Source organism: Neodiprion fabricii, chromosome 2 (assembly GCF_021155785.1).
Source record: "Neodiprion fabricii isolate iyNeoFabr1 chromosome 2, iyNeoFabr1.1, whole genome shotgun sequence".
Taxonomy (NCBI): Eukaryota; Metazoa; Arthropoda; class Insecta; order Hymenoptera; family Diprionidae; genus Neodiprion; species Neodiprion fabricii.
In genome coordinates this window covers 40667808-40690226 of record NC_060240.1, presented here as the reverse complement: position 1 = coordinate 40690226, position 22419 = coordinate 40667808, and the positions used below count along the sequence as shown (strand labels likewise).

Here is a 22419-nt window from a genome sequence, read left to right as displayed (position 1 = left end):
GAATTTTCGATTGCTGTGAATATTTTTAACTCCACAACTTTCGCTTCGTTTTTTTTTTTTTTTTAATACGTTCCCGGTATATTTACCCTGTTAGATTTCATTTCGAATTCCCCGCCATATCTGCCTACCGCTTTCGATTTGCTGCAGGTGAATGACGTCACGTCAACAGGAGCTCTGGGGGGAAACGGTACAATGTTGGACGATTTAACAGGTTAGGTCAAGTTAGGGTCAAGTTGTTTGTCAATGGAAACTATCTGAATCACCTAAATTTGAAGTTTTGTTTACTGTGAATAGTTTTCTAATCAAACTTATCATGCAGAAGTTAATTAATTTTTTGACTCTAAACCTCTATTCCTCAATTTTTTTTGCTTCGAAACTTTTGTCCTTGGACTACAGATGCACGCGGTAACTCGCCGTTCTCCTTCTCGAGACTCAGGCATCGTTAGATACGGTGCGAAATTGCAGCAAGATCGTGGTACAGAAAGTCGAATAGGAGGAATTTATCCGGAGTAAAGCGACTCAAGAAACGCGGCTAGGAGACTTAAACTCGCACTCGGGTCCTAGCCTGATGAGGCACCATTTGTCTACGTGACAAATTGGTAGTCGCAATTAGGTAGCTGAGTTCCACAGTGCCGGGCTGCTGCCACCGTCATCCGAGCCAACTTAAGCTCTGCAGTAGCAAATCCCCCCCTTATCCCACCAGCCATCCCGTGCTTGCTGCAGCGGTTTTTTCCCCCGCAAAGAATTAGAGGAGGATGTGGAAGAGGAACGGAAGAAGGATGAAAAAATAAACCCACCGTGTAATTTACCCATTCGCCAATTAATTTATTGGGGTTAGCACACTCCCTGCACACTTCGGTCCCTGGGGGAAAACCCTGCAGGGATCTCTGGATCAGCGCCGCGGGATGCAGGATTCGAATGGAGTTTTTCGGATAGCTGTGCAGACCTATTTTATTATACCCTACGGTACCCTTTTCTCCGCTACAAATTTAATTCGCCAACTTATGGGGGTGGAATACCATCGATAATTGACTGCTGTCTGTTCGCTCGGTCATTTATTTCCTCGGATCAGGCTGATTTTCTTTTCACGTATTTTTTCCTCAAGGTAAAATATTTTTCATTCAAAACCTCACGTAGTTTAATACAGAAAAATGCTTGAAACTCATTTTCAATTGAAATTACAGCTGATTTTTACGTTACACGTGTACCAGAGTTAATTTGCATTATTTCAACACTCGTAGATGATTCCAAAATTGTGCTTTCAACAAGAGTGAAAAAAAAAATTCCATTTTCACGAAGGTTTGCATGCATTATCTCCGCGACGCGCTTTATATGCACAAACCAACACATTTGCGAAGGGTTTGACGGATAGTCTTTGGAACCAACGACGAGAGTGTTCTGCCAAAAATTTCGCTTCGCTTTTTACGGTCTGTCCAGACCCAGAAGCTACAAAATATGTACGTTAGGTAAACAGAGTGAGTAAAACCCGCCGTATAATTTTAAGGGAACTTTTACTGCGGAGTATACGTGGTGTAGATATATTACGTATTTTTTTTTGTTCCTCACCCCTTGGCGAGGAGGGATTTTTCAGAGTTGAGCGGGTGGATTTACATCCCCAGGACAATCGGATTTCGGTGAAAATAATGGAAACTTTCGCTACGTCGTGTAAATACACGTCAAGCACCCCACGCGATCGGAGATTAGCCACAACGGGTTGTACTGTGCGCTATGTTTATATTTTCGCATTGTGCCGAAGAACTTGGATGAATATGTGGCTATGAACGAGAGGCGCGAACCCTCGACGAATGTATATTTGGGTCCCTCGTATTTCGGGTATTTTTCACCGAGACGAAAATCTCCGGAATGGGGATTTATGCCGACCGGGGGATGGAGGAAACGCGTTACGCCGCCTCGACGATACGCCATACATCTTGTATACGATATTGGTGAAAAATTGTTCGACGTTTCCGTCTTCAGACTCACGACGGCGCGGCTCGCCGTCTCGACAGTCCAAAACTATTTGAAAAATTGTTGCGGGCCAGTTTCACCCCCATAAATCATACCGCGCAGCCCTTTCGTGCCGTTACATGTGTGCGTAGGTAAAACCAGCCAGCGAAAGTCAAGAGCATTGGGGATTCTTATATTTAAAATTATATCGATCTTTCCTCCAGCTTACCGGAATCCACGTATTATTTGCGTGACTCAGACATTTCTGTATTGATAATTACGGTATTTATTTATTTTTTTTTTTCTTTCGTGTTTGTTAATTTTGGAATCGTCGCAAAATGATTCGTAATTTTTCGCTTTCGAAACTTTCACCGAGTGCAACATCAATTTAACACGCGTGGTGCAGTGAAGAACGGAACGTGTTATAAATTCACTGAAATGCATCACTTCGATCTTTCGATGGTCCGAAATTTTGCGAATTTCCAGTTTTTGACTCGACGTCGCAGTGACGTAAAATATATCGTTACACCATCGCATCATCGTGATTGGAAATATTGTGCGGTTGAAAAATAATATACGAGAAAAACTTGTATATTTTTTAAGCAGCGTCGATAATTTGTCGAGGACGAATTTGTAATGGTAATTGCGCGACGTAAAAGGCACGGCTTTAAAAAGTATAACGACCATTTAGGTTCGTGAAAGCGGTATACCCAAATGAGAGAAAAAAGCAAGAATAGTACAAGAAACAATTAACGAAGAAGAATCCACGAAAGAAACCTGCATCAGTGTACGAGGGTAGAAAAGTTTGGAAAACAGCGAGACTCAACCGGCGTGAAAGAATCCCGCCTAAGGTTCTTTTCACGGGGTGTAAAACTCCCGGCCAAGAACAAAGAGGTCCGTGTATAGAACTATGGAGCTATAGAGCTATAGAGCCAAGGGGAATACTACACACGTATACGTATTTATATGTAGGTATAAATATATACACCTATATATATAAACCGTTGTGTTCCAGCTATTATGCGAATTGTGCTCTCCCCCCGAGCTGCAACAAGAAGGTATGAGGTATAACAGCAGCAGCAAACAATGCCGTCAGAGACGTTGAAATATTGCCGCTGCGGAGTAGAAAAGGTCCGGTAGAAGTCAGCCGGTGCGGTCTGGAGGAAAACTCTTCGGGGTAGGTATTTTATTAAAATTAGTCAGCTGACGCCTGGAATTAATAATTTCTTTGTATGTATAACAACAGCGGAAGATCGTTGTAACTGCTGCGCGTTACTCTGTATTTATCATTTGAAAACGAAATTGATTATACAGATATAATATATGTATATACATCTGTACACAAGTCTCAAGAAAATTGAAGTAAACAAACAAAAACATAATTTAATTTCGTGCTCCTTGTATATGTGTATATAATGTGTATCTGGTTTGATTCAACTCTCGTGTTCTCTGAGTTTTTTGCATACCGATTGGGATTTACATTTGAACGAAAACCGACATGCAGCGATCGAAAAGATATTGAAAAAACCTTTCAAACTTCGATTGTTGAGTTTTCTTTTTTTTTTTTGTCATGTAATAAAAGGGCTTCAAGTATAAACGACGAAAGTTTGTTTAAAGAGAAGAATCGAATATGAGACAACCCGTGCAAACGATCCAATGTTAATGAAAAAACTAGATGATACAATGAAGGAATAACAATGTTACAAAAGTGAAACATAATTCTCAACAAATAACGCGAGGTCACGCGATAAAAATTAAAAGTTGTTCAACAATGGAGAGGCAAGACTCTCTCTCTCTCTCTCTCTCTTTCTTTTTCCCGAAGAGGCGCTCTCGACGATACCTGTAGAGGGATGGAAAGGAGACGGGGAGACGCGAGGGAAGAACAGGGCAAGAACCGGGAAGGGCGAGGGCCGAGGGGGGCGGAGGGCAAGCCTGGGCTAGGGGCTTTATTAATTAAGCTCCTGGGGCGTGGGGCGGAGGCAGCAGCTGGGAAGAGAGGTTGTCCCATTCTGCAACGGCGGATCTAGACGACTACGAACCTCCGAGAAGACCCTTAACCTTACTCGAATATACCGGCACCTACCTAAGCCGCTATCACGTTGTACGATTGTACCTACACGTAGGTAAAAAATGAAAATTATTCACTCCCAGCGTTACGTTTGCTTGGCTTCACTCGCTCGAGTGAAGATAGATATTTATTTCATTTGTTTGTACGAAATTTTGTGCTTTTTATTCCCCCCCCCCCCCCCCCCTCCTCTTTCTCTCTCTCTCTTTTTCTCGATCTGCCCTTTACGTCCACTTTCAGCGAACCGATAGCTCTCCACTTCGCTTTCTCATGTTTAACGGCCGTGGAGTGACCATTATTTTTCCAAACTTTGTTTGCCGTTTACTACAGTGAAAAGTTACAACGTTCATGCGCTACGAGGATCGAGAGTAGCTATATACACATGTGTATTGGTGTGTACAACCTATAGTACCTATATATAAGGAGTGCAAGTATCAGGTGTTGAGGAAATTATAGGAATTCGATTTGCGTAACACTTTGAATTATTTACGCCGAAGAACAGGGAAAGAAGAAGTTTTTCTTCTTTATTTCACCGAATTAAATGTCAGTGACACTGTTTTTTTTCTAATCTTCGTATTTCCGGACATACTCACTGTATTGAGATTGAAAAAATAATGAAACGAAATGGGAGGAATGGGAAAAATACCAATTTCACGTCGACCGTGTAGCGGAAATTAAAAGGTAAGTGGGTGAGTGTGTAACGCGAACGCGAATGGCGGCTAAAATATCTACGGCAAAATACCGTTGCGACGTGGTTATTTTTTGCACAACATTATTGGAGCTTCGCGCCAGAGGAATTTAACGATTTCACACTTTTTACGTCGGGTATTTATTTCCTACGGCAATGATTGAAGGAAATAATTAGATAACGTAAATACAAGGACCCGATAATAAGCGATGGCTACTAACAATAAGCTAAAAATAATTGATGCATCGATTAATCGAGTCCAAATAAATAATCGAACACGACTCGATTGCATCGGTGAAAATTAATCGATTAATCAATTGTTTCGCAGTTTTTTGAAACTGTACATGTGAAATCAAAATTTCGTAAATTTCAGTACGTTGTCTTAATAGCGGAAAAGTTTTTTGATAATTCATAGTTTCATTCAAAATATTTTTCATTTTCAGGTGAAAATATTCATTTATCTTTCCATTATTGCATCGAACATAATAATTGATACTTTGATCACATAAATTAATATTGCAATGCAAAGTCATGGGAGTAAAAAACAAAAATCGAATGAGAGGAAAAATAATCGATTTAATCAAAAATCGAAAAGATGCAGTAGCGTGTACAAGACGTTATATTATATAACGGACCGTGGAGTTCCAGCAAGGACTCGGGGCGAAGCTCTAGCCTCACGTACACCAATCGACTATTTCGAAGTTATTTTATGCCATTAGTTACTGCTGCACAACTAGCCAAGTTTCCAAGGCTTTTCAATAGTCTCTTTATACCGTTTTATCGGGGAGTTTAGATATAAAGTATATACGTACTTATACGTATACCTATACGCGTAGCATCCGGTACTTTTTTAGTTCCTGCAGCAGTTCGAGGAGTGAAACTTTAAGAATATTTATAGAGTTTGCGCCGGTATCTAGGTTTAAGTATTAAAGTCAAGGTGGAAATTGCCGCGATATTTTCAGAAATTCCGAATATTTACACTTCATGCAAAACCAGTATTTGAAATTTATACACATGCAGAGGGCGGCAAGAAAAATAAATAAATAAAACACACAAACGTGCGAGAGACACGCGCAATAAATCGTGTATTCCAAGAAAAAGTTCGTTTTAATCAGTTACTTTGAAAAAATACACCTGGTGTTGTTTTATGAAACGAGAAAAGAAAAAAACAAGAAGAGCCTTTCACTTTCGACTGTATATTACACGTTATTATACACTTGGATTCATAAATTCACCCGCAAGTTATAAAAGGGCCCCTTTTATTACCCCGTAATTTATCCCGGGCAATTTTCCATACACACAAAGTTTTATCACCCGGATGAAGGAGGACGCGATGAAATTTCTCTCCTCTTTGTCTTTTTCTTGCCGAAGAACTTTTTTTTTTTTATTTCTATTTTTTTGTTAATTTTCTTCTTTGCACCTACGCACTCGATGTGCGATAAAATAACCGTAGCAATTGTTTTTGAATTATTTGTAGTTGATTTGGGGGGTGGGGCAAAAAAAATTCGTCAAGACCCTAAATAAGGATCATCCTATCGTCGCATATCAGCCAACGCATTCAAGAGCAGCTAGCGTTGACGGCTCGGAACGTTCGCAAAAAGTTCGGCCATAGCAATTTGTCTCTTCTCGTCCCCCTCCCCCCCCTCCCTGCCATCCGTGAAACTCTAAAGATTATGCCGAATTTCATGACCGCCCTCGAACGGCGACGACGCACAACCCGAAACTTTGCTCGCTGATAAACTCGACCCTGCAAGTCTCCGCAAGCTCCCGCAAGCCCGGCTCTCATAACGCTATCCTAGCTCGGTGGGTGACTATATTACGGTACCTACAACTTTCCCCAATCAAACCTCCCAGCCAACCTCCCTCTCGACCTTCCCTCTTCCCGGAAGATTCACGAAACCACGGAGGAATTATGGGGATTAAAATATAACGCCACTCCCCCTCGATCATTTTTAACCAAAGAGTTTACCGCGCTAAATGCTGTAATAAATCGTACGAGGTGGACGTTTTTGCCAGAAATAAATTAACCCCCGAAGATATTGAACAATTTATTGGCATACAGGTACCAATTCTCTTCTTTCAATTTAGAAAAGGTCGGCGTGGTGAGGTTTTTTTAACGGAATCGTACCGTGCTTTTCCAGAGAAATAAATAGGCTTCAACGAAAAGCAAAGTGGGGTTATTATACGTAATATACCTGCGCAGAATAAATCCGAAGAATCTGAATTTATAGGAAAAATTTAAACGATCACCTGCATTGATTGGAGAATTCGTAATAATTCGGATGGTAACTTTTTTTCCCGAATTCGATTTCGCAAAGCTTTTTTCCTGCTAATTGGTAAACTTTTTTGATCGACAGATTTTTAAGGGCGATTGAAACGATACCCGGGGCAAGTCTAGATACTTAATATAGAAAAGTTTCCGTACCACTTTCGAGCCATAACGATACGGGAGATATATTTTTTTCAAAGTCGCTGAATATATTTTCTGTGAAAAATTCGTTGCTCAGTTTGAAGGCTGAAGAATGGATGAAATAGAAGAAAGTTATAAAATTACCAACAGAATGGATCACTTTTTTCTACATCCTGGTATGAAAAAAAGACGATAGCCAGAGTAGCATTTCAAGGTTTCTTTTTCGGCCAAAACCCCTCCTCGATTTCGGTCGAAGCTGCGGTTTCATTACGCGAAGAGTTTGCCGTTTGCGTTGAATAGCAATAAGCTGGGTATGGTGAAATTTATTATACGGTCCGGCTCCTTCCTCCCTCCACTTTACCCGAGAAACTAGAGGAGCTGCGTACATATACCCATCGCAAAACAAGCCCCAGCCCATAGATCCTGCAGGAGCGACTCCAGTTTTGTCCCCACGGGCTGCAGGTGCCCCACGTGGCGCGAACCCTCCGGGAAACCTCGATATTAACGCCCATTGATCATCCCCTCTCTCGGCGAGGGGGTGAGTCTCGGACTAAAGATACGAGTACATTCGGGATGCATTCGGGTGTTGCAGAGTTCGAGAGGTCCGGCTGCCGACGATCGGGCCAAGGAAACTAGAGAAACGACGCCGCGTCTGGATGACGGAGCTTCGCAAATGGATCTGGCGCGAAGCTTAAGAATTACCAAAAATCATCGAATTTTGGTTTATTTTTCCCGATTTATGGAGTATAATTGAGTATTTTTCCTCGCAATCAGTTTTTGCTTTTCACACCCACGAACTACGCGATGCGATATCAATTTATGTGATTAGAGTATCGATTCTTATCATTGTCTTACTTACTAACAACGAGTAACTATTTGATTAATAAGTGAAAGATGAATGAATATTTTCACCTGAAATTGAAAAATATTTTTAATGGAACTATAAATTGTGAAAAAAATTTTCCGCTATTAAGACTGCGTACGGAAATTTACGGAATTTTGATTTCGTGCGCAACGTTTCAAAAAACTGCGAGTCGCGTCGAGTTTAATAAACGTTATTCGAAAACCTGTACGGTTCAAAACGTACGATGCATCTCTGATTACGAATTTATGCCTTAAAATTAGTAAAATTGTAGAAGAAGTCACGTAGCCGGTAGCATCGAGATAAACGTGAATAACATAAAACCGGAAAAAAAACAACGTGAGGTGGATTGAGAATCGTCGAATCACAGTAGTCGAGGAATTGAATCCGGATTCGGGTATTTCGGTGCCAGGAATAAAAGTGGAAATAAAACGAGAAGTGCAGCGTTCTGCGGTGGCGGTGGATATTCGTATTAACGGTACGATTTGTATTCAACGAATCTCAATTTCATTTGATTCGATTTAATTTTGAATAAACGGCGTAAGCCGCCGGCCCCCCTCTGACACGTATCGTGAAACCCCTTGTGAAGCAGGCGATTGATTTGCCCCGCCAAACCCTTGTTTTCCACAGTTTCCAGCTTTAAAATACGAACTGCCTCCATTCCAGCCCCGTTTCGCCGGTACGTTAATCGCTCAGCGTTAAACGCATTTCAGCGTATTTCTGAAAGCATTGACACGTGCAATTTTCCTTCGGAACTTTTACTTAAAATCTGAAAGGAACAGGCCCATCGGTGTCTCGATTGATTTTCGGGACGAAGCCCGGCTAGTAGGTCTACAGCCGTCTTTCCTTCTTCCCTCAAATTTCCCAAGACACCCTAACGCCTGTCCTTTATACACACCTCGGCACCTGTTCCTCACGCCCCGTTCCAACTCGACCAAGTTCACCATCGATGGTGGGATCGATACAGATCTTTGGGCGGGTGATCGAGTAGGGATCCGGGCAACTTATTGATTCGTGAAAACGTGTTAGAGAAATTACGAACCTTGTTCGAAGTACTCTCAAGATATACCGCGAAGCGGGCTAAATTTCATCGCCAAAGAGCTACTTGTCACTATTTGGTTGTGTTGTAGTTCGTTTGATTCTGAGCCGCAACAATGAAAAGAGAGATGGAGAATGAATGACCTGCGTTGAACTGATTGAAGCATTCGATTCAAACAACAATATTAATTATCATAAGTAGGTATTGCAGAGATGCGGAAGGTTGAAATGAAATAAAGAAGCGCGTGTTAAATACAAACAATTTCCACAATTGTTTATATAATATACATATATTTGTACCGAAACAAAAGTTATGAACAAAAATTAATTTAAAACCGGAGGACACCTGCCATTAGAAACTGTATAATCATTGTGTTTTTGATTAGAAAAAGGTTAATCTATCAACGACGACGACAACAACAATAATAATAATAATAATAATAATAATAATAATGTAAAATATGGCGAGGTGTGTACAAGTAAAATAGCTTCTGAAAACTACGTCGTTGTTTTCGCTCCGCGCAACGATGATAATATAAATCGGTAAATCCGATCGAGCCAATGACCCGCGAGGAGAATGCTTGAAGTTATAATGTTCCTCTGGAATATTGCAAGTAATTCGAAACCAGAGTATAGTCAGAGAACTTGAATTGGCCGAATTGAGTGAGCGATTATAAGAATCGTTGAATGAAAATGGTTCGGCATAGTTGAATTCGAAATATGTGAAAATTGAATCTTGGGTTGTTCTCAGCCCCGCGAATGGGAAAGCTCTGTTGTTGCCTGAAACAGCGTTGATATCAGTCTCGCGCAATTTCCTCGCGCATCGCGTGCTCGAAGCTCGAGAGGCTCTTTTAGCTTCGAGGTTCGAATTTTATCACCTAGTATGGAGCATAGGAGCAGTGAGAAAGAAAGAAAAGCGACCGAACCACGGCAATGTTTATGCAATGTTTCTGCAGGGGTTTCCACGCGCGATCCGCAAGCTCGCGAAGCTTCCGAGTGGCGGGTGCAGGGTTTAGCTTTAATTTTCGACGCCGCGTCTACGTGCCTCGGAGTAGACGGTTGAATTTTCCTCCGCAGATTTGTATCGCCTACGTTTTACGACCCGCACCCACACCTGTCCTTTCACCAGCGCTGCCGATAAGAGACAGAGCCATCTTTATGCCCCGTTTCGCCGGTTTCACTCGGCGAATGACAGCAGGTGCGGCTCGCAGATATCATATTTTTCTCGCCCCGCGTCAGAACGGAGGCTGAATTTTTCATCGTGGAAAATTAACTTTTCACGTACGCGTAGCTCTTCGAGGTTCGAGTAATTGGCGAACATTCTTCTCCGCACCAGCCGTGATTATCTCACGCTTCCTCTCTCTCTCTCTTGTGCTTTCCTCTATTCCAAAAGTTATACTTTCCACCTCGCCGTTGTGGCATAATAACGTATATACGTGTATTTTTAATACCTGTTTTATTATGTAATGAAGGGTGGGGGGGGGGGACAATCATTTTTAATTAAAACTTTTCCAGACCACCGCCCCCAGTCCTCCAACCATCATCCACCCGGCCAGGGCTTAATTTCATAATATTTTCCGTCGGTGCTTACATTTCCTACTAATTGCTCCGCGATGCGATTTTTCGCCTGCAGACGCCCGGCTGTAAGGCCTTGTGCACATTGCGAATTTATGCGCAAACTTTGTATTACTATTATACACGATTAATTTCAACATCTCCCCACGCTTCGAACAAACTATACGATTCGATAAGATTTTCAAACGATAAAAACTGCAGCGGTACAGCTGAAATTTGTTCGTTCTTCCAAGTCGGAACGAAAAATTGTTGCAGGGGGGAGGGAAGAATTTATAAAATACCAGAGATCAATCGCAATCACCGTGTAGCACGAATTTTTTCCTCTCCTCAATATAATTGAATTCCTTATACTGTACAAACAGTTCCCAGGTAAGCTCGGGTTGGGTTAAGTGAAACGAGTTAGAAATTGTGGGAAATTCGTTAGAGTTAGATAACACTCCGACGGCGTTTCGGAGCCGCTGATTTTTGCGCTCAAGGATTTCCCGCTGCTGCAATTCGACCCCTCTTCGCAAGGAAAACAGGGCGAACACGGATGAAAAACACGGTAGAACCTCGTTTCCGCTAAAGTGGGCTGGCTTAGTTTCTCCTCCCGTTTTTTCTGCCTGTTTTTCCGTTTTTTGCTTCAGGTTCACCAAGAGATCCGACCTCCCCCTTTATAAACGTTACCACCGTAAAAAAAGAGGAAAGGGGGAGGGGGGGGGGGGGGGGGGGGGAGAGGAGAGGGAGGAGAGAGCGAGACGATGGAGAGACTTTCCCCAGGCTTTATAATCTGGCACGGATGGTATACCTATACCTTGGGGGCGGGGGGTTGGAAATATCAATATTTGCACAATTAATCTCGTCAAATGAAGATTAATCTCCTCCTCTCGGTAACGCTTGCCAAAGTATTAATATTCTGATTGCAAAGCAATTTCTGTAGAAAAAAAAAAAAAATTATCGATGATGATAATAAGAAGAATAACGATAATATAACCGATATAATATAAATTGTTTCAATAGGAAAAAAGTAAGTGCGGAATAACGGACAGTTGGTGTAAAATATTATGCAAAGTTAATTACACTTGAAGAAATTTTATTGCCCTAGTTGCGAAATTTATTTCCTGCGGGAAAATTGCGAATATCCAATTCACCCACAAATCGCTAAACACGTCAGACGCGTCCGTCTATAAGCTGAGGTATTTCACCGCTAGTAGAGTTTCAGTTTTCCATCACCTTCTCGCTCTGAAACATCAAGGCGATAAACGCGAATATAACGTAAGTTATAGGCAGTCATTCATGGAAATACACCTGTCTTGGAGAATCGTTCTTCGATGCTCCTCGTACTCTGTGACATTTTGTATAGTAATAGTACTATAGGTCATAGAATTATCGCACACATACCCAATGCGTGTATTTTAATACACCTACGTATGTTCTACGTATGTACATACAATACACGATGTACGTGTACGAGTATAATTCAGCCGGGCGACTTTATCGCGAGGAGCTGAATTATGAGCCGCCGGCGACCAAAACGAGAGAAAAATTATGAGTAGAAAAAAGAAGAGAAGAAGAAAAAAAGCCGCGGTAGCAAAAAAAAAAAAAAAATAAATAAACAATTATACAGAACTTGGTGTAGAATAATTGAAATGTACAAAGTTGAGTAACAATCTGGTGAAAAAACGGGATAAAACTTTTCCACGTTCTCGTTTTCTTCTTCGTTACATTTATTTATTTTTTCTCTTTCTGTTTTAGTTTCTCAGTTAAAATTTACGATCCATACAGCGATAACTAATTCTTTATTATCACAATATATACGTATTTATTATACGCACATCTGCACGTACCCACATTTTTCCATAACTTTTATAATCTTTACCGTTCGTAACGTTCTATGCTCTCTTTTTCTTTCACGTCTTCTTTTCATTTTGTTTTTTCATTGCCGTTTACATAACCACGGACGGAATTTATAAGTGCAAAATCATGCCCCGCCGGGATAAAAGGTCGGAATGAAGATAAAATGTTGGATATTTTTTAATCACTTTCGAAGCAGCAGCGACCTGGCCTCGCCCCCTTTTCCTCCCTTTCCGCGGCCCCGTTATTACCCTCGTCTTATACCGTGCCCTGAAAATCGGCTAGGAAAGAAGTTTAAAGTACTTGCGAAAAACCAGCGCGAGCGATTCGCCGTAACTCTTGCCAAGCCGTGGAAAGATTAAAACCAATAACTTCTAGTCTCGGGGTTCGAATTCTTCACCGAAAACAATTGCGTCACTGGAGTGAGTGGCTGGAGAGCCGGTCGGACGTGAGAAGCGTTGAAAATCGATGCCGCGACGACGTCGTTGACGTTTACCTTGTCTTATGTGTGCATATACATATACATACAAGACATATACCTACGTACCTAGAGAGAGAGAGAGAGAGAAGAGAGGAAATAACTCGGTGGAGAATTGAAGACGGTTTTTTGCAATACGGTGCGCAAAATTCGATTTTACGCACTGTGACACTTTTCCATACAGTGTGCGTCGGATAAAAAAACTGTACAAAAGAATACTTGGCTATATTAAGGAAATTCCGAAATTTAAAACCGTTTGCTAAAGCTAAAAATATCAACCAAAAATGTTCTCCTTGAAACCAATTTATTCTTTTGTCAAGACCGAAATTTTCTACACTAGTTTCCGTGTAGAAATTGGAAGAAACGTGGTTTTTCGATACACCCTAATCTATCATTGCATCGATAATATCGATGTATATATATATTTGTCTGTATCATCTCGCGAAACGTGGCTAGTCTTATATATATGGTATATTCTCATATGTCTGCCTATATCGCGCGAGCGAAGGTGGGAAGCCGGAACAAACAGACGATGAAAAAGATACAGTGGGTTCACAGATGCCGCGGATTGTTTGTCCAATCTTTGACCCTCATTCCTAAACAAACACGAACTTCGTTAGGTTCGCGAGAGATTCGTTCGCGCCTTTGCTGCACGTTTCTTTGCCCTCGTGATCCGACTTATGGGCGACGTTGGGAAATTCGGCAAAATTTCAAGGTTAAATAGGTATCCGTTTCGAGTATCGAACTATCAGAGAATCTTGTACTAATATCAAACCTTGGGGGTGAGTCTGAAGTTCCGAATTTGAAAAGTTCCGAAAGCGTCTAATTTCAAGTCATTTTGTGGCGAAACTTGCAGTAAGGAGATGAAAATTTTACGAAACTACAAGGTTTCGAACGGCTAGAAGCCCGACGACGCAAAGTTCCAATATGCAAGATTTCGAAAATTCAAGTTACAATAAAGTAGAATTCCAAAAGTTAACATGCACTCACTCAGCGTAGTTTACTCGACGAGTGGGTGTGAAAAATTAGAAAAACCAAAAATCCGAGCGACCAGATTTCCGAACGTGAAAATATCGAAAATCGAAAACAAAGAAAGATCATACTCCCACAATTTCACCAACCCAGAAGTTCGCACAACTGAAAATTTCCGATCATTCAGAACTTCGATGTTTCAAATTTTTTAATTTTCTTATTTTCTCATTTTCGGAACTTTGAGCGTCGGACTTCGGTCATTTCGAAACTTTGATATTTCGTCAAAGTTTTATTTCTTTACTTTGAGTTTCGCCAGCAAAAAATTCGAAACTTCAACGCCGCCCCAAACCTTGCCTTAATAAAAATTTTTGGATACTTATTTCGGTTTTATTCTTCTCTCGTTTTAAATTCCGGCGATTTTTTACCTCGGTGACGGGGACGCCGGTCGCTGTCCCCGGTACGCGGTTCACCCCGACACGCCACACCACGCGGCTCTAATAAATCCTCGAAATCGTGCCTCTTAATGGAAATGGCTGTAAGTTACCACAGCCTCCCCCGCACGAAAAGCGGACCCACCCATCCACCCGGCAAGTCGGCTGACTCCGGGCATTTCATCTTTTCCCCTAAAAAAAGGTCTCTTCGTCCTCTTCACGCCCCTGCAAGATTCTTCTTTATATTTATTCTACGCCGTCCCCGCCTTCCCACGGTTTTCGGATACGCGGTCCCACACCTATAATATATCTGGGTACCGATGCGCGGAGGACTCCTTTCGAGACCTTGAGTTCGAAAGTGAGAGCCATCGAGGCAAATTACCGACATTCGCAGATAAAAGCTCGCGCCGAGCTTTTCTGCCGCAGGAGTCGAGGCGGCTCGGTGTATTCTCGCGGCAATCGCTTATTTATTTGTCTCGAGTGCTGTTCAATTATTCCGGCCCCGGTCCCGTCTTAAATCGGCGTCCGGAGGACCCCAACGATTCCTCGAGGAAACCTTACACTTTCAACTGGCGTTGTGCGCTCAGGTGTTTAACGGATTCCAACCTCCCCGGGTATGTTCCGTAATCCGAAGTGAGTCTGCAATTTGGCCTCTCTTGACCTTAGCGTCGGCTATAAATTTAAGTAACAACAATTATTCACTTCCCGAAGATAAATTTTCATCTCGGAGAATTATCTTGTACGACGGTTCTCTACCCAGGAAGGACTCGCGATTTCATGGCGCGATTTTCAGACCCCGGACGGAGCGATGAATGCTGCAATTACGTAATCTCGAAGGCTGTAGCTGCACGGAGCGCGGAAAAAGAGCATTATGGAAAGGAAGAAGGCTGATAGACGCATAATAGGTGCAGGATCGGCGGTCTCCTGTGTATAATGGAAAATATTTTTCTCCCTGTTCGCCGGTTGCCTTACAGTCCCGTAATGTATACCATCCAGGCGAGGGCGGAATTCTCGGAGTTCGGGAAGCTGGAAGAGAGGCTGCAGCGGAGTGAATAGAGACGAATGAAGCCCGGGGGAAACGGGAAAGAAAAGGAAACAAAGCCGGCACAAACAAGATAAGAAAGAAAAAGAAATGCCTTTTATAAATGCAAGCGTTGATCCGTCGGATGAGATTTCCAGGGGGAACACTGCCGTGCTGCAGAGCTTTCGCGCCCTGGACTCTTGCTCGAGATTTTTGTCTTTTTTTAGTCTACTCCGTGCCTCCGCAGATCCCGCGAATTCGCATTAATATCCAACATCGCGAAAATCCTCGCTGCTCGAAAACAGACGTTAAAGACAAGGTGGCCCGATCGCATTTTCGACGAGATTTGTGAGGAACGGGGTTGAAGTTGCGAAATTGAAAAGTTCCGAAAGCACCTGATTCCGAGTTATCTTGTCACGAAAGTTCAAGAAGAGAAATCGAACGTCGACGAAACGACAAAATTTTGAATGGTCGGAAATCCGAAGGATCAAAGTTCCGAAATTCAAGATACCGAAAATTCAAGCTCCGATAGAGCAAAGTTTAGTAATTCACGGAACTGAGAATCTTCGATCATTCGGATTTTCGACGTTTCGGATTTTTAATTTTTCTCACTTTCGCACTTTCGGAACCTTGACTTGTCCGAGTTACGCCCTTTCGGAACTTTGAGCGTTAGGTTTCGGACCATTCGAAACTTTGCTGTTTCGTCAAAGTTTGATTTCTTCACTTGAGGTTCCGCCACCGACATATATTCGGAACTTCTCAAATTCGGAATACATCAGTCCCACCCACTCGTATATAGCCGCATGCCCCTTCCTTACCGACCTCGTTCTTCGGAGCTGAATATTTTTGAAACTTCGAAGGCGAGAAGGAAAAAATTGCGCGTTGACGGTATACGGTTCGCTTTTCTCTTCCGAAATTATCTTTGCGACACCCGGGTGATATCCCCTTTTATCGGTTCGTTGCAGCCGAGGGTTGAAAAACGAGCTACGCTACTCGGGCGAAGCTAAGGTGAGGCGAAAAAGAGCCAGGCTTGCGTCTCCCTCGGGATACTTAGCTGTTATTTCGGGCGGCTAGAATCAGGAACAAAACGTTAGACCGACGGGAAGAGAAAACAGATTCTCGCCGAGGAAAGTATGGTCGTTCTATGCTCTGGGCTTAAGGGCGGCGTATACCTATAGGTGTGACTATTAAGGTGCCGGAGAAATCTTATCTCCGGAAGTAATCAGCGAGGCGGTACCGGCTTTCTTCTTTCTCCCAGCTTATACCCGCCTCCTTATATATAGAAAGGGTTATTCAATGGCCAATGACGACGAAACGCTGCCTGCCCGGAATAACGGCGGACCGACGGCCCAAGTACCGAGACCGACCAAAACGACGCGCGACTTTCTTCTTGTTTACACTTCCGCTTTTTCGACATGCGATATCCCCGAGAAAATGATACGGATATTGCCATTTCATCCGGAAAGAAATACTTCTCAGAAATATATTTTCTATTCTTCGATAATACTGTAAGGAATTTTAACCAAAATTTTCTCCGCGAGGTGCGGAAGAAGAGGGGGACTTTGATCCTTTGAGTCACAGTACGAATCTGAAATCGGATTTAAAAAATTCAAAATGGCAGATCCGATATCGCGGACGAAAATTTCAAATACGATCGAATCCGGAGAAAAAACTCAGTCCAGGGGTTTTTGGGGTCGGTGATTACTAATCTGAAATCAGATTTTGAAAATTCGGCATAGCGAATCCAATCAGCGATCCCGAAAACCCCTGCATAGACTTTTTTCACCGCATTCGATCAAATTTGGACTTTTCACCCGCCATCTTGAATTTTTGAAACATGATGTTAGTTTCTTAATCCGTGAGCTCAAAAACCGTGGAATACTATCTTCTTAGAAAAGTTGACTCGGCACAATAATGTGCGACTCAAAGGGTTGGGTAAAATACTTTCAGGCAAAAATCAATATTCTTTTGTAAACCTTTCAGATTGATTAAGAAAATTTGTTTGATATCCTCAATAGATGGCAGAGATATCGGGACCATAACTCTTACCAGAGATGCTATTAAATTTTCTCAGAAATTGAGCTATGCTCGTATACACGAGTCTTCGGTTTCACCTCCTTTGCTGAATAGAGTAAATGACTTCATGGTTTCCGCAGGAAAGTTACGAGGGTTCGTATGAAATTTCTACCAATTAGCGAGTCCTCGATTCTTAGGAGAGTAATTGCACACGTGTAACGACAGAAACGTCTGGGGGCGAGATTTCGGGTCCAGGATCTCGGCAAGGACGAAGCAAAGGGTGGAAGCCACCGTTCTTTGGGAAAACAAAGAGGCACTACAACTTCTTGCTCCGCCATTCGTCTTTTGGCGGTCGGCTCGCGAGTCTCTTTGTTCTCTTCACATCCACCTCGCACTTATCCTGCCGGCCTTTCTTCCGTGGTATATGTAATATTATTTCAGGAGAAAGGGCAGATATTTTTACGAATTAATGCGTCCACCGCAGACCGCCACTACGTTAGACCGTGCACGCCACGTTCACACCAGAAACAGAATTATATATATACATATATATTTTATACCGACGATCACATGCCTGTCCGCAAAACAATTTTCCCTCTCTTTGTTTTCTTCACCCTACGTGCGAATAAATTGTCACGGCTATTTTCGCCTGCCTTTGTTGTGCTTTCTCCGAGCGAGGAAAAGCCTTTTTACGCACCAGTTCCTCATTCGCGTTGCAGCGTATAAAACGAGTACGATTAGCCCAGACAATATGCAGCACAGTCGCAAAATGTAGCAAACTTATGTAGACTTGACAATATGTACGCATCAATGCCAGTTAATTAAATTCCATTCCATTCCATTTAATATTCCGTTTCGTTAATCAAATCACTATGATATAATTAATTTACATTATAAAACGCAGGAGACTTCGTTACTTCGGCAGCGTTGGTTACGAAACTGCAGCCATACGCTTTCGCGTTCGCGATATAATTGATATATTCTCCTTAAATATCGGAACTTTGATTCTGCTTCGAATACCCAATTTGCGCCTAACGGATGTACATATACAGCTGCTGTAATTGCGCTTCAATTTCCAGGGCAAATTATTCCCAGTTTTCTGCTTTTTTCATTCCTTCTGTCCTTTTGCCGATACCCCAATTTGTTTAAGCAAACTATACAACGAACAAATAAACGTGCATTACGTATTATTGAGTTTGTTCGTGTTGCTTCTAGCGCCCGACCTCGCTGTTTAAGGCTGCTGCAGAAGCTAAGTATCGCGAAGAGAAGCGCAGTTTATTTGCGGAAGAGACCACCATAAATCTCTAACCAAATCCAGTAGAATCATAGAGGAAACAACGCGGTGAGATACCGCCTGCGTTTGAATCGGCGATAAGAGAGCAGAAAGAAAATAATAAAATACAAGACCGATCATGGCAAAAAAAAAGAGCGAAGAGGTAGGAACCGGAAAATAACGACGCGGCCTTCAAACCTTTCAAAAAGTGAAAATCCTTTCTCGCAAACAATGTTTTTACCCACAGTCAAATTCTCGAGAGAAATCTTAAAAATATGTGACTCGTATTGGACGAGTAGAAAAACTTTGCCGAAAACACGAGCCTAGAAAAAGGTCGGGAATCGAGTTGGGTTGTGGCGACAGGAGGAACAGCGAAAGCTGCGAGCGAATCGCGCGCGGAATATTATATTCGAAAGTCAAAATACAAAGCTCACTTACCCAACCACCCGCTTGCAGATTCAAAACACACGCCTACAGCGCTGAAAGACACTATGCACAAAACTAACAACCGTCACTGATGAGAATGACTAAAAATAAGCGTTTTTTGATTAAATCGGTTATATTTCCCGATTAATCGAGTATAATCGATTATTTTTCAAACCCATTTGATACAACAAGTGAAAGATAAATGAATATTTTCACCTGAAATTGAAAAATATTTTGAGCGAAACTGTAAATTATCAAAAATCTTTTCCTCGATTAAGAATAGATACTGAAATGTACGAAATTTTGTTTTTATATGTACACTTGGGGACAATGAATCTGAAACGGCTAATTTTTTACACTAGACAGTTATATTGGCAACGCAGAGAAACCTGACATAACCCATGACCGTCAAATCTAACCTTAGAATACCGCGGGGATAATGACTTGTTGGATTGACACGTATTCTAAGGTTAGATTCGACGGTCATGAGTTATATTATGTTTATCGAGATTGAGTTTGTTTCACGCTCGGACCACTATGGCGCTGTGGGTTTCTCTGCGTTGCCAACATAACTGTCTATTATAAAAAATTAGCCGTCCCGGATTCATTGTCCCCAAGTGTACCGTTTCAAAAAACTACGAAATAATCGATTAATCGATTAATTTTTACCGACTCAACCGAATCGTATTCGATTATTTTTAGCTTAGTGGCTATCATTAGTCACTCACTGACCGACCGCCTCGGCACCGAAGAGTAAACAAACATTGAACAGGTTCGCGCAACGCTCCGATCCGTCGCTGAACGGAGACTGAGGCCATCAGCTATATGCGAGCGGAAAATATGAGTGGGACATTGGGGACATTATGCTGAGCAGTAAGGCAATATCAGGGCTTGGCACGACTCGTGGTTTTTGCTTCTATTCCGAACGAGCTGGCGTTAACTTACACCGTTGGTGTGTGGAGCTTGTGATGTGGATGGGATGAGAAAACGTTGGAGGAAAGCAAGGGAGGGGGGAGGGTAGGAAGGATCACCACCACTGATGGAAATCTGACCTGAGATATGTTTGTAAATTAATCAGCGACCCTCGTCTGTGTAAGTATTGCACGGGAGCAAATTGTATGGTCTATCGCTTCGAAAGCGTATACGAGGCTGTTTTTCAGTCACAGTGGGATGCTAAGCGTCTCACCTCAAGAATTTCCTTGACCTTAATCTGGAAGATCGTCATTTAATTTATGTATTACACCATGTGACAAAGATTCGAGAAGCATTCGAGAACACAGATTCTTATAGATACAATGAAGAAGATATAATACTTGATGTGGAAAAATGGTGTCAGAATTTCGAAAACTGTGATTTTTATTTATACATACAATAATGCTATGCTTGTCTATGGAAAACTTAAGCGGATATCGATACGACTTGCAAAAGTCTACATAAGTATGTATATCGTATATACCATTATTCCATCCACTTCCCGCTACACGTTCTTTTATAAATTAACAATTATGAAACTACATGCTTTGCAGAACGCAGTGCGATGTAGCAGCTCGCCGACGCGCTACGCCGCTAACGTTGTCATTATCTCAGAGTGCTTGTAGCAGGAGGAAGTTCGCGCAAGATCAAGTATTTCTGGGAAGAGGGAAAGACCCGGGACCCTTGGATAAATGGGGAAGCCGAGGCGGGGTTAAAGAAAGAATAAGATGTTGGCTCTCCGTGTTAAATGGTACCGAAAATCGATTAAGTGTCCTAGAGCTTTGAATATCGGTAAATCAGCTCTCTCTCTCTCTCGCGCTAAGAAAAAAAAAAAAAAAAATAAAAGAACAGATTGACGGAAGACAAAATGGAAATGGAAATTCTGAGGTAAAATTGAATTCCACTTAACTTCAGCTGTCAGTCTTCGTGCACAGTTATTATTACGTGCCGTCGAAGACTCGCTAAATATTTCCGATATAATCCGCAAAGCACCGGCTGCAGAGAGCTTTATTCGAGGGCAAGTTATAAACGGTTTGATATTTTCGTGCATGAAGCGAGCAACATCGATCGGCTACGTTCGTTGCACTGACCCCTTGCATCGTGGAACAAAGTTGGAGCTGAGTAAAATCGATTACAGGCACCTTAACACGGGAACGCTTTGACCCCATATAATCCGCTGCACTCGAATTAGCAGCGATTTCCAATCGAATGGAGCTTCCAGAGTGGAAAAACGCAAAGAGGAGAAGAAATCTGATCACCGAAGCTCACCCGCTGAAAATGCGCTCCGGCGTGTTCTTTTCAAACGTAACGAATTTGTACTTAAGAAAATTCGTTGCCTGTCTCTACGAGCAAAAGAACACACACCGGGGTGGATGTAATAAAGCGAAATACCGTGTGAGAATATCACATTTTCACGAGATTTTGCGAAGCGAGCTACACGATTTGCGTTTACAAAGCGACTCACGTACCGGTGTCCGCATTAGAGATTAAACACCCGTAAAGATCCAAACCCACCCGCACGAGTAGAGCCTGCAAACTGACCGCGGGCCTCTGCGTCCTGCAGGAATTTTCTACTCGCACGGTTATCCGGCGTTCGAATTTTCATTATAGTTGAATAGCCGGTATACGGTGCTTTCGGGAGATGGTGCGAATCGTTCACATTTCAGCGTATATTCCAGGCGCACAGCGGTCCCAAATCCCGTTCGTTGATTTTTATAAAAATTCGGATATAGGGGTTTTCGAGGTCGCTGGTGACGAATGCGAGGTGAAATTTAGAAAAAAAAAACTATTTCAATTTTTTTGAAACATTCTGTATGAAGATTTTTGAGGCCCTTAATTACGAATCTAAAGTCAACTTAATAAAAAAAAAACAAAACAATCAGCGAATTAGATTTATTAAAGTCCGTAAAAAAATTATTTTTTTTCCACTTTTGGCCAGCTTCTTGGGATTTGAGACCACTGTGAGGCGCCTCAAAGATATTTCGGTAGACGCAGAGGGAGGGGGATCACGAATGAATTGGTCAATGAACTCAAAATCCGGTTAGCAAATGAGGGGGACCGGGAACTTTTGAGCTGGATGAAATGAAAGCTTTTATCGACTCCTAGGCTGTGGGGCAGAACCGTTTAATCGCATCTTAAGCAATATTAGGCTCGAGATTAATGATATCCCCCTATTCTAAGGTAGGTAAAAGTTCCCACGGTAGAATCGGCCATGTGTAAAATTTTCTTTTCGAAAAGTTTGAATTCAATTGCAAAATATTACTAGGGTAAAGAGGTAATTAAAGATAATGAGACTAAATATTAGACTAAAGCGATGCGAAATTCTGGAGAAGTTAGTGATGTGAGAAAATATTTGTAGAACCAATTGGCGAGAATGGTATTTTATATTACTTACTGCTAACAAATCCTTCG

The 22419-nt window shown here is 42.1% G+C and overlaps 1 protein-coding gene across 1 annotated transcript in view; it reads right to left on the bottom strand.

Moving 5' to 3' along the window:
• Positions 1–19806, bottom strand: part of LOC124175337 (cubilin-like) — an 83500-nt gene extending 63694 nt beyond the window's left edge. Inside the window, exons 1-2 of the mRNA XM_046555463.1 lie at positions 19764–19806; positions 19048–19136 (exon numbers count right to left, since the gene is read on the bottom strand). The gene's annotated coding sequence lies outside the window, so the exon portion shown is untranslated. The remainder of the gene's footprint in view (positions 1–19047; positions 19137–19763) is intronic.
• Between the last annotated feature and the right edge of the window lie 2613 nt (positions 19807–22419).